Raw genomic sequence first — 11,416 nt, 5'->3', positions numbered from 1 at the left:
GGGGGGGGGGGGGGGGGGGGGGGGGGGGGGGGGGGGGGGGGGGGGGGGGGGGGGGGGGGGGGAGGAAAGGGAGATGGGGAGGGAAATGGGAGGCGGGGAGGAGGCGGAAATTTTTTTTTCAATAAAAAAATTATATTACAAAAAAAAAATCTCATTACAGATGGTTGTGAGACACCATGTGGTTGCTGGGAATTGAACTCAGGACCTTTGGAAGAGCAGCCAGAGCTCTTAACCACTGAGCCATCTCTCCAGCCCCATATTTTAAGTTTTCTAAAAGTTTGGGAATTAACACACTTTTGAGCCAAAATTTACATGCTTCAAAATATAAATAAAATGGGATTAATGCTTAGATGGAAATAAAACGAAAATATAACATACTGCAGGTTAGGAATAGAGCTGGGGAAAGGGAAGTTCAGGGAAGCCGCAGGGCTGGAAAGGTTGAGATAAGGGGACTGGTGTGAGCAGAGCAGAGAGGAGCAGTAGGGGCCCAGTGAGCCTGGCCTGGATGCCAGCATGCACTTTGGTATGCTAATAGGCACCTCAGCCATCTGTCCTGTGTTTCTTCGGGACCAGACAGGAAGTAAAGATGATAAGTTTCTCTGTTGCTTCAGCACAAGTGAGCACTCTGATTTCAGTGTGGAAATCTAGAAACACACTTGTGAGGCACAATTGGGAGCCTCCGTGCTGAAGGATCATTTGCTGTGGGTCATGTTTTGACAGATAGTTCCCCTTTTATTTTTAGCACAAAAGAATTGGAGACAGAATCATAGTTTTGGCTTATAATTTATTCAAAATTGTTGTCTTTTTCTACACTTGTAAGCACACATTTTTATTTCAGTGATTTATAGAACTCCTCACGTAATTTCTCAAAAGGAAATTGATTATTTTGGTTCTGTGTGTTAAACTTGGGGTGGCGGTGGTACTTCTAAGTTAGTGGAACATGTCAGTGCCAGGGGTTGTTTTTCTTGCTTTGCTTGCCCCTTAGCATTCTTTTTAAAATGGAAAAATATCATTGTGGCTCTTTGCTGTTTCGTACAAACTGCAACTAGGGACCAAGGCACATAATGCTTCCACTTGAAAGTACAGCGTTTCCCCCTTTCTCTCCTTGTCGAAAAAAGTATCGGAAGTTTGCCTCAAGGCTGAAAATTTATATAACCCCCAAAACCAATTGAAAAAAAGTTTTCATTTCTTGTTTGTGTTGAGTTTGTAAAATGCACATCTTCTGAGCTCCCACCTTGAACCTGGAAATTCATGATAATTTCCTTATAAATGAAAGGGTAGGAGAACATGAAAACTTTATCTCTAATAATGCTTAGCTGCTCAAAGCTTTGTTTGAAGACTTCATTAATTAGCCATCAAATAGAAAGATCAAATCTACGATTGTCCCATTAAAGCAAACTTTACTTAATATTGGCCAGGATGGTGGGCCTTGGCCAGGTTCATACCCCGGATTCCCAGAGAATGGCATTCCATTTGGTTAGTCAGGCGCTTATAAAGGAAAAGCCCACAAGATTACATTCTTCCCACCTTCGTCCAATCGGAAGCAAGCACACATCCTGACGTACTTCCTGCCGACTTACCTCCCACCTAGGACCTCATGCCTCCTTGTGGTCAAGCATATCCTGTGCAGTTGGGGCAACCAACCTTGTTCTCCTACGTGAAAACATGCGGCTTGCTATTTTACATGAGAAATAGCCCTCAACCTTCCAGGAAGTGATCCCTCCTTGCACAAGTGGGGCTTACAGGTTAGGGGCACTTTTATTTTATAGATCTCTTCATTATCGTAATTTAAACTTAAAATAGAACTTTAGCCTTTGCAACAAGATCAGGCTGATCAAGCGAATATAGATTGCCAGCTTCTGCTGCCGTTTGTGCAGATGTTGCAAACCTTCTTGCATGGATGAATGAGCAAGGACAAACCTAATTTCTCCTTTGAAGACTCCTTGGTAAAGGTGTCCTGGTCTAAAGTGTCATTTAACCAATAGTGAGAAGGTAGAAAGCTAAGTTCTGCATTTCATCTATCCTGGAGAAAATTCACTATAGGAGGGGGGAAAGAAAGACTTAAATGGAAGACCTAGAACAGAAGGAAGATCATGTTCTCTTCTTTTCCACTGCTAAGGGTGTAGAGTTCTGTAGGTGCCTTTGGTTGTATTTGGACTTGGATTTCAGGAATAAACTGTTCTGATTTTTGGTAAACATGAAAACTTTTTTTTTGGTGCATAAATAAATAATGTTTTTAGTTTCTAAACCACTGTATGATCAAGGCTGGTCACATGAGCTAACGCCGTCCTCTCCCCTTAGCTTTCTCGTGCTGGGGTTATGGATATGTACCACCATACCCATCTAGTGGTCAAGCCAACCGAAGTTTGGTATTAGCTGCATAAGGAATGTTGGAAATGTCAGAAATGCAGAGTCTGGAGTCTTTCAGACATGCCCATTTCCATGGTAAAAGGGGGCCGTTTACACTTTTGGGAGATTCACTTTAAAAGAACCTTCATCAAGGGAGAGACCCTTTAGTCTTTTCTTTAGTCCTTGGTAGCCAGCTGCTAGATGATTAAAGATAAATTCTGTTTCCCACTGGACACTCGTGGCTTTGTTAGAATATTGCTGTGTTAAACATTCCCTTGGGTGTGTTTTTCTCCAACAAGGACACTGGGACTTAGGAATCTGATTAGTCCAGAGACCAGACTGATGTCCGTGGTCTGTGCTGCTACTGGAAACCATTCTGAGGTCCATGATCTGTGCAGCTGGAAACCATGTGAAGTTCATGATCTGTGCAGCTGGAAACCATGTGAAGTTCATGTTCTGTGCTGCTGCAGACTTCTATGGACAAGGAAGTTTCTTTTGTGATGGTATCGATGACTGCAGACTCATAACTGAGAACGAGAGACATTGACAGCTTCTCTGACATGCCCCCACCCCAAAGAAAATCCAGACAGGAGCCCATTGTAGAGAGTCCTTAATAATCGTGATAAAGATGCTGAAGCGTAGCTCTTCACAGTTGGTGACTGCTGATGGGGATTAAGGACTCAGTTTTCTTTAAGGGACTGGGCCACTGGCAGTTCAACCAGGCTCCAATGAGTACATGGGCAACACAAATTGTATGTGGGGGATTTTTATTTGGTGTGGGGAAGTGCAAAGGGTGGGAGGATGGACCTGGGAAGAGTGGAAATCAAGTGTGATTGGGGTACATTGTATGAAAATTGCAAACAATTAATAAAAATGCTATGTTCGGGAAAATGTGATTTAAGAGTTCACAGTCATTCACCCTAGAGTTTGGATTTAAAATACAGACGTTTTGACTCCCATCCGCTGAGCTCTTTTTCTTCTTTTTCCAGGGAATGTCATTTGTTTTCAAAGACTTGAGCAAAGTTTGTTTTGAACCCATAATAAATGAAGCCCTTTCGTAGGTTTGTTTTCAGTATCTGCCTTTTGCTTTTGAAAGCATGATGTTGTCTAGGATGCATATCTTTAGTAGGCTCCAACCTCTCTAGTTTATGAATAGGGAATTTATGCCAAGCAGAAAGCACTTTCTAATTACCATGACTTTTCCAAAGCCAATGGGAAAAACAGTATATGTATAGAGAGTTAAAAAGAGTCCTAAGGATTGAATTGGTCTTTTATTTGGGATATTCTGGGCTTGATTCTACTTCTGGGGTTCTTAAACAAATTCCTGCAGATAAAGCTGTTTATTTCTGTTTCACGCAGGGGGCAAGGCAAGAGACACACTTTGTTTTGTTGTTGGTTGACTTGTAATATTTGTGCACAGTGAGTGTGACAGCCAGACCAAGGCAGCAGTGCTCTTGCCACAGCTTCCTCTTTGGAACTGTGAGGCTCTTCTCTTTTTAAGTGTTCTTAAAAATGCCACAGCTGATCATAAACTGTTGTCATCCCCTTGTGCTGAGGATCGTCAAAACTCGTTCCTTCTGTCTGCCTTTGTTTGGGTGTCCATTAGGTAACTCCCTTCGCCCTTCTCCTATGTTTTCTCTCCTTAAATGACCACCATTCTGCACCCAGATAAAATAAAGTCAGTGTTAACACAATGTATGTATCCCCTCTCATTCACCCATTTCCTTGAAAATGAGCTCATTCTTCACGGCACATCATCTTCTACTGTACAGAGACCCCCCCTTTTTTTCTCATCCATTCATGTATGAACACCCTTGTTGATGCTATCTATATCTTTGATCATGTGAACAGTACTGGTAAGTACATGCATGGAGATATGTCATTGGTCTGCTGACTTCGCATTTGGGATTCACATCTGGAAGTGATACAGTTGGATGTGACCGTACATCTGTTCTTAAGTTTTTGAAGCACTTCTGCACTGTTCTCCATGGCTGTAACATCTGCATTTCTACAAACGGTAGATGAGTTTGCTTCTCTCCACACCCGCGTCAGCACTTGGTAATCTTCATCTTCATGGTGGCCACTGTAGTAAGATGTAGTAAGATGACATCTTATCTGGATTTTCTTCAATTTCCCCCATGGCTAATACATCATGCGTGTTTAAAAACCTATTGTCCTTTTGAGTATCATCTGCAGCGTGTTTATTCAGGTTATCAGTACGTTTTAGTTAGATTACTTACTTCTTTGTGAAAAAAGTTTTTGAGTCCTTCCTATAGTTCTAAACATTAGCACCTTTCAGGTGAATAGTCTATGAATATCCCTGTGGCGATATCTTGTTTGTACAAATAAAGCTTGCCTGAAGACCAGAGGGCGGAGCTAGCCACTAGCTAACCATAGAGGTCTGGAGGTCTGTGCAGACAGACAGGAAGTAATATGACTGGGTGGAGAGAGGAAGTGATAAAGCGGGAGGAGACAGGAGCTCAGGCTCTTTTCAGCTGGGAATTTGAGTAGGTAAGGGGTTGTGCTTTGCTCCTTTGTTCTCTGATCTCTCAGCATTTCCCCTTATATTTGGCTCTGGGCTTTTATTATTAAGACCTATTAGAACAAGTGCTACAATTCCCTGCTTCTGTCTTCTGATCGCCGCCCTTGACATATGCATGCTGCATGTGCGTCTTTGTAGACCAAACACTCATACACAGAAAATGCATAAATATTTAAAGAGTGATTACTGAAAACTTGAAAAACGTTTATGGTCACACATATCAGCTCTGTTTTCTGGCAGCTTCCTTCTGACTGATGCCAGTCAGCTAACATCTCTAAGCTTTAGCGTCAGCTGAATGATGTGTATGATTCAGCCAGGTTCTTCTAAAGAGAAGAATATAGGTAAAGTGCCCAGACATGTTAGTTCCTTATCTTTTTGTTCAATCATTAGTGGATTTTCTTAAATATTTATTATCTTCATGAAGTTAATTTATTCTACTAAGACTTAATAAAGAGAAAATAAAAATTTTTATGTTTTTGCCTGTATTTTTTTTCAAGATACCACCTGCTAGGAACCTCCAGAAACACACAGTGTTATGATTGTTTTGTTTTTAATATATTATTACATATATTAATATTTAATATATTTCTTCTTCTTGCTTATAATATTTAATATATTTCTTCTTCTCTTGCTTCTATCTAGTTAGAAAGCAGTTTCTATCCTGTTTTCATGACATCATATGTGCATGTGTGTGCATGCCTCACAGCTGCATTAGATAGGCATCTCTATAGGAACAGGACCAATAGACTACATGCATATTATAAAAGGCAACTCAGTAGCATGACTTGCATGCTAAGGGTTGGGCAGTTCAATGGTAGGCATCTGGAGAGTATGAAAATTCTAAATCCATGGAACCAAATGCTTCAACAGTTCCATCCTGTCACTGAAAACCTGGAAGAGTCATGAAGAGTTGCTTGTTTTCAGTCTACTGTAGAGCTGAGGAATCTAGAAACTGGTGCCAACAGAGGATGGAAACATCATCATCATCGTCATCATCATCACCGTCATCGTTGTCATCATCATCATCACCGTCATCATTGTCATCACCATCATCACCATCATCACCACCATCATCATCGTCATAATCACTATCATCATTGTCATCATCATCACCATCATCATCACCATTATCATCACCACAATCATCATCATCATCATCATCATCATCATCATCATCATCATCATCAGTAGCCAGCAGCAGCAGTAGCAGAAGCAGGAGGATAAAATACACTCCCAGAAGCCAATGCAGACAAACAAACAGCATGGCTTTCTGTTCCAACCTCTATACCCGAGCCATGCACTGAAAGGAACATATACACTGATAGGGGCTCTTCCACGTTCAGATAGTCCCTATCTGGAAATTTTCACTACCCACCCAGGCACATTCTCTTAGTCTCTCCCAGATCCAACCAATGAATCAACAGTAACCACTGTGGTTATGCTGAACAGACTTATGAAGGAAAAATAAAATGGAGATGTCGGTACTAGTCACTATTGTGGCTTGCAGTCATTATCTGAAGAAAAATAAAGAACATGCAGTGGCTCTTCAGAGGATGGGTTTTACATATTTATCCCCCATGAAATATTTGATTAATAAGAAACCAATTACTACTTTACATTAATCATGCAAAATGTTAAAACTTCTGGAGATTTGGAGTACAAATAATTCTTCAACATACTGTTTTTTTTTTTCTTTCCCCTCTTTGGAAACATCCCTGTAACTAGGATCTGGAGTCAGGTCATAGTTCTAGTTTCATCTTTTTGCTGTTTTTTTCTTTTTTTTAATTTTTTTTTCTCTGTGGAGGCCAGAAGAGGGCACCAAATCTCCTGGAGCCGGAGCTGCAGGTGCCTGAGAGCCACCCAGCAGGACTGCTGAAAACTGAACCTTGGGTTATCTGAAGGGCAGCGTGTGTGCTGAACCCCTGAGTGGTTTCTCTAGTCTATGAATGTTCCCTTTTATCTATGCCTCACACACTTGTCTTCAGGCTTACTTCGTAAAGCCACCTTCCCCGGTCTGAGGTGATAGGCCATTGTGGTTTGGACTGTTGGCTTGATTAGTGATGTTGAAGATCTGTCCATACACATGTTGGTCATTTGAATGACTTCTTAGAAAAATGTTCTTAAATTGTCCTTGCCAATAATCAAGTTATCTGTGGATTTTACTTTTAGTTTGCAAAAAAATGTTTGTTGTTGGATTGTATGAGTTCCTTACATATTTTGGATAGTAACCCTTTTTAGTTCATTTTTTTAGATTATAATTTCTTTTCTTTTGTTGTTGCCTACAATATTTATTGAAGTTATACAAAAAGAATCCCTAAAAGTGAAAAAAAATACATTTTGTACAAAACCACTTTCCCTTGGGAGAAAGGTTCTGTTCCCTCTTAAGATGCAGTGCCTTCAGCTATAGATGCAGACTCCACAGTCCCCTCTGCTGTTGTGGGGCTTTTAGCCTGATTCTCAGCCTCTATGTTTTCTGAAACTTTGTGTCCACTGGGGACAACATCCCCATTGCCTCCATTCAGTTCTGGCTCTTGCCTGGCTTTCTTTGCATCATCTTTCTTGGACTCTCTTCCTCTGGTTTCCTCTTCTTTCTGACAAGATGGGAAATATCAGTCACAATTTGACAAGGAAGCATTGTCTCTTGGTTTTCTACTGGCACTCATGGATACTGAGGTGCCTGCTCCACCAGTAGTGAAACCTTGAAGAAGAGCTCTCTACCCGAGTAGCTTTCAAGGCCAGTTCAGCTTCATTCCCACTGCATCTTCTACCTTTTCTCTAATTTCAGGTAGCAGTTCCTTCAGCTCCTCAACTCCTTTCTCATATTCATCTGCTCATTTAGTACAGCCATTCTTTTCTCAATGACTTCAACAGATCTGCCAAACTGTGCCACTGCCTCATCATACTGAGAGTTGTAACTGTTGACCAAACCCAACTGGTAGTGAGTCTCTGTAAGGAGATGGTCACAAGCTTCCAAATATTGTTCTTGGAGGCTTAGGTAAGCCTGGAACTCCTCCATAGTTTGGTTATAATTCTCAGATTCAACACTAATATCTCCACGTTTAAGATGGGCTTGTGCAACATAAAGCTGGGTTTCTTTTGTTTCTTGCCTTTTACAAAAGGTCTTTGCTAAGTCTAGCACATCCCAGACAAGCTGTAGGTTCCTCTTCGCTTTCTTGAAGAGACTTATTTTCAAGAACTGATTCATTTGTGTTTCCTTCAGCCTTGTCATTTTCTTTGTCTTCTTCCTCTGAGCCTTCAGTTTCTTCATCCTCTTTCATCTGTTTGTCTCTCTCTTGTGTCTCTTCATAGGCAGCTATCTTAAATTTGTCTTCAGGTGCTTTCTCCATGGCCCTCTGGGTGACCTTGGTCTCAGCCCCATCTCCAGCTGCTTCAGACTCTCCTACAGGTAGCATAGCTTCCTCCTGTTCAGGAACCAGCTCTGCCTTGACCTCCTCTATGCTTGAACCATCTTTAGTCTCTGTCAGTCTTTCTGCAGGAGTCTGCGGTTCCCTAGGAGTCTGCTCTCCTGCGGCTGATAGCCCATCAACTGAACCATTGTTGAGAAGAACTGTAATCTCTTGCCCTGGCTTCTCAGAGACATCTGACCCAGCCTCTGCAGCCACTTATGGCAGCACTTCATCATCTTGCCCTGACAGTTGCTCAAGAACAGCCGTTCCTATTTCACTCTCAAAGGCAGCTACCTGATCCTTTGGTCCCTCCCCATCCATGTCCACTGACTTGACTGTAGCATCTACTGTTTCAGCTTCTCCCTTCATTGCAGTGCCCTGCTTTTCTGAAGCCCCAACAGGCCCATCTTCTGAAGTTTCTTTTGGCTTTTTTTCCCTAAGCTTATTATTTCCTCTCCTTCTCCTGATGCACCGTTTCTCTGCATTCTTTATTTTGAACATAAGCCCCAGAAACTGATTTTCCTTCCTCAGCACACAATGATGCCTGCTCTTTCTTCCCAGAAGCGACCTCAGCTTCATTCAGTGCTGGTATTGCTGCTTCTTTTGCCTCTCCAGAGTGTTCAGTTAACTGCTTTGAAGTCGATTCAACTTTTCCCCGTAGCTCCTCTGCAGGCTCACTTATATCCATATCTTCCCGTCCACCCTTCTCCACCTCACTTTCTGGCTCTGTGCCAGTTTCAGACTTTGACAGAGACTTGCCTTCTGCCTTTTTGGCTTCTTTTTCTCCCGTGGCGCCATAAACCTGTTCTCTCAACTCTTCCCTTGCTTCCTCATCTACATCATCATTATTTTCAACCAAAGATTCATCTTCTGTCTTTTCTTCTTCCTTTCTGCATGCACTCCTCCCAAAGGCATTCTCCAACACTCCATTCTCCATTTTGGCCAACTCCAAAAGTGACTTCCCATAAAAAAGAAGGCTTCTCCACATTCATTAGCTGTTTCTCCATACTTCTTACCTAAAAGACTAGCTGTTTCCTGGAATGCATTAACCGCCAATGGAACCTTCCCCATTACCAGATGTTTCTGCTCTAATCCCAAACGTTTCTTAGCTTCACTAGCCACATCCAGACTCTCCATTTTATCTGCAGAGGTAGAAAGAGCTGGGGCATCTTCAATTTTGTCAGCAGAAACCAGTTCCCCAGTGATGGCAGCAGTGACTGTAGACTCTGTGGCCATAGTTCCCCTGAGGTGGTGAGCAGTGGGCAGAATACTGCCTGTGAAGAAAACAGAGCAGTCAGGGCAGCAAAGATTTACTCAGGTACAGAAAATGGCATATTGGCGAGATTATAATTTCATTACAACATTCATGGACTCTTCCGCTTTCCTCCTCCAAGCCTCCCACACCTCCCTCCCCACTCTCCTTCAAATTTATGTTCTCTCTTTCGTTACTACATGCATATGTATTTGTATATATGTACAGTTTCTTAAATATAACCTGTTGAGTCCATATAATGTTACTTGTATGCATATTTCGGAGGCTGACCTTTTGGCACTGGATGAACAATTGGTGTGTTTTTTTTTCCTGGTAGGACACTTCAACTGCTCCCAGCTTTCCTCACTTGTCTATGGTTCTTTGTGTAAGATGTTAATTCTTTATTATACATATAGTTTTCTACCACCATGTGGGTTGACTTTTTCTGCTTTTTGTTTGCTATATAGTTTTGCAGATTTATGTATTCCCACTTCTTTATTTTCTCCCATTGATATGGAAGAACTGTGAGGTAAAATCCAGTGGCCAGTAATTAAAAACATGCTTCATTTGTCTGTTTCCAGCATACATCTCAGTGCTACCCACAATCTTGTCTTGAAGGTGACCCTCCCTGTCTTTGCTACAGATACTATTCTCCCCTGTTTCCATCGCCAGAATAGAGCCTTGATCTCAGCAGGAGCTTCTGCTTTGCATCAGTGGGACCTTGCTGTACCTTTAGTTCCCCCTTTTCACCACCGATGTTTGCCTTCAAAACAACCATAAACTCACCATTCAAGGCAGCATGACATGTAGAATTTTCAGCATGGCATAGGTGCTAAAATGATTTCAGTGAGATAGTAAACATTGTATATTTCAAATACAGATCAGCTGGAATCAAAATGACAACCTTATGGGACAAAACATTATGCAACAGAAAACAAAATCGACATGTTTTGTTTTGTGTTTCCTTTTCCTTATGCTCTTTGGTCTGTCAAAGAAAAGGGCAGCATTCAGCTTGTTGTAAAATGTTTTTACAGTAGTTGACAAGCATTTATTACCTGCTTGGTTAGAATGAAAGCTTGGGTATGACATTAATCAAATTTTTACAATTGTTCTGCTTTCTGAGCTCTCAGGAAACATGGAGCCAACAATTTACATGACTTAATCTTTTCCTCTTTTAAATGCTTGATAGAGTCATGTATTTAATATGAGCATGAACTGAGTGAGCACCTGTCACCTCTCAGGGTAGAGGAGACTTACAGCTAACCTAGCTTTACCACAGAAGACACTTTCTACAGATTTAAATGGAAAGCAGAAAACAGAACTCTCATGATAAGGTGTATTCCTTCACAAACCAATAATTGAACACCTCTGTATGCAGGCATTGTGTGGGGTACCACACAATAAAGAAATGTAAGATGCCACAGAATAAAGAAAAATATAAGCCACAGCCAGGGCTATGTCTGCCAGCTTCTCATCTAGAGCAGCATCTGTGTTTCCAGCATATCTTCCCAGTAGAATTCATCCAAAACTCTGTGCACTCAAATAGCTTACTTTGTGCATACTTCTTCAATTGTCATTTGCTGGATGCCCCAGATAAAATATATAATAACGTAACTATATTTCTTTCCCAGGGGATCTTAAAATCAAGTTTATAAGATAGATATTGATTAAAACCTGACTGTAAAACCAAACATATATGTTCAATATCTGTAATAATGAGTGTGAGCAACCAGAGTTTATGGTACCATCGTGATGTTTCAGAGGGATGGGCGTGTTTATGAAGGCATATGAGAGCATTCACTGGGATGGCGAGGGGAGTTTTAGGATGCAGTTAGGATACCAAGCAGAGGAAAGCGAATAGGGAAG

At 41.5% G+C, this 11,416-nt stretch overlaps 1 protein-coding gene and 1 pseudogene across 1 annotated transcript in view; one reads left to right on the top strand and one right to left on the bottom strand.

Moving 5' to 3' along the window:
• The window catches only part of Tmem232 (transmembrane protein 232), a 264,584-nt gene that overhangs the window by 141,817 nt on the left and 111,351 nt on the right, over nt 1-11,416 (top strand). The window lies entirely within an intron of this gene.
• On the bottom strand, nt 7,273-9,534 carry LOC126508313 (nuclear autoantigenic sperm protein-like; annotated as a pseudogene).

The sequence above is a fragment of the Alexandromys fortis genome, unplaced genomic scaffold (genome assembly GCF_014885135.2).
Source record: "Alexandromys fortis isolate MF-2015 unplaced genomic scaffold, M_Fortis_MF-2015_v1.1 scaffold_61, whole genome shotgun sequence".
In the NCBI taxonomy this organism is placed as follows: Eukaryota; Metazoa; Chordata; class Mammalia; order Rodentia; family Cricetidae; genus Alexandromys; species Alexandromys fortis.
The sequence above is the reverse complement of the archived record's forward strand: the minus strand, read 5'-3'. Positions and strand labels throughout refer to the sequence as shown.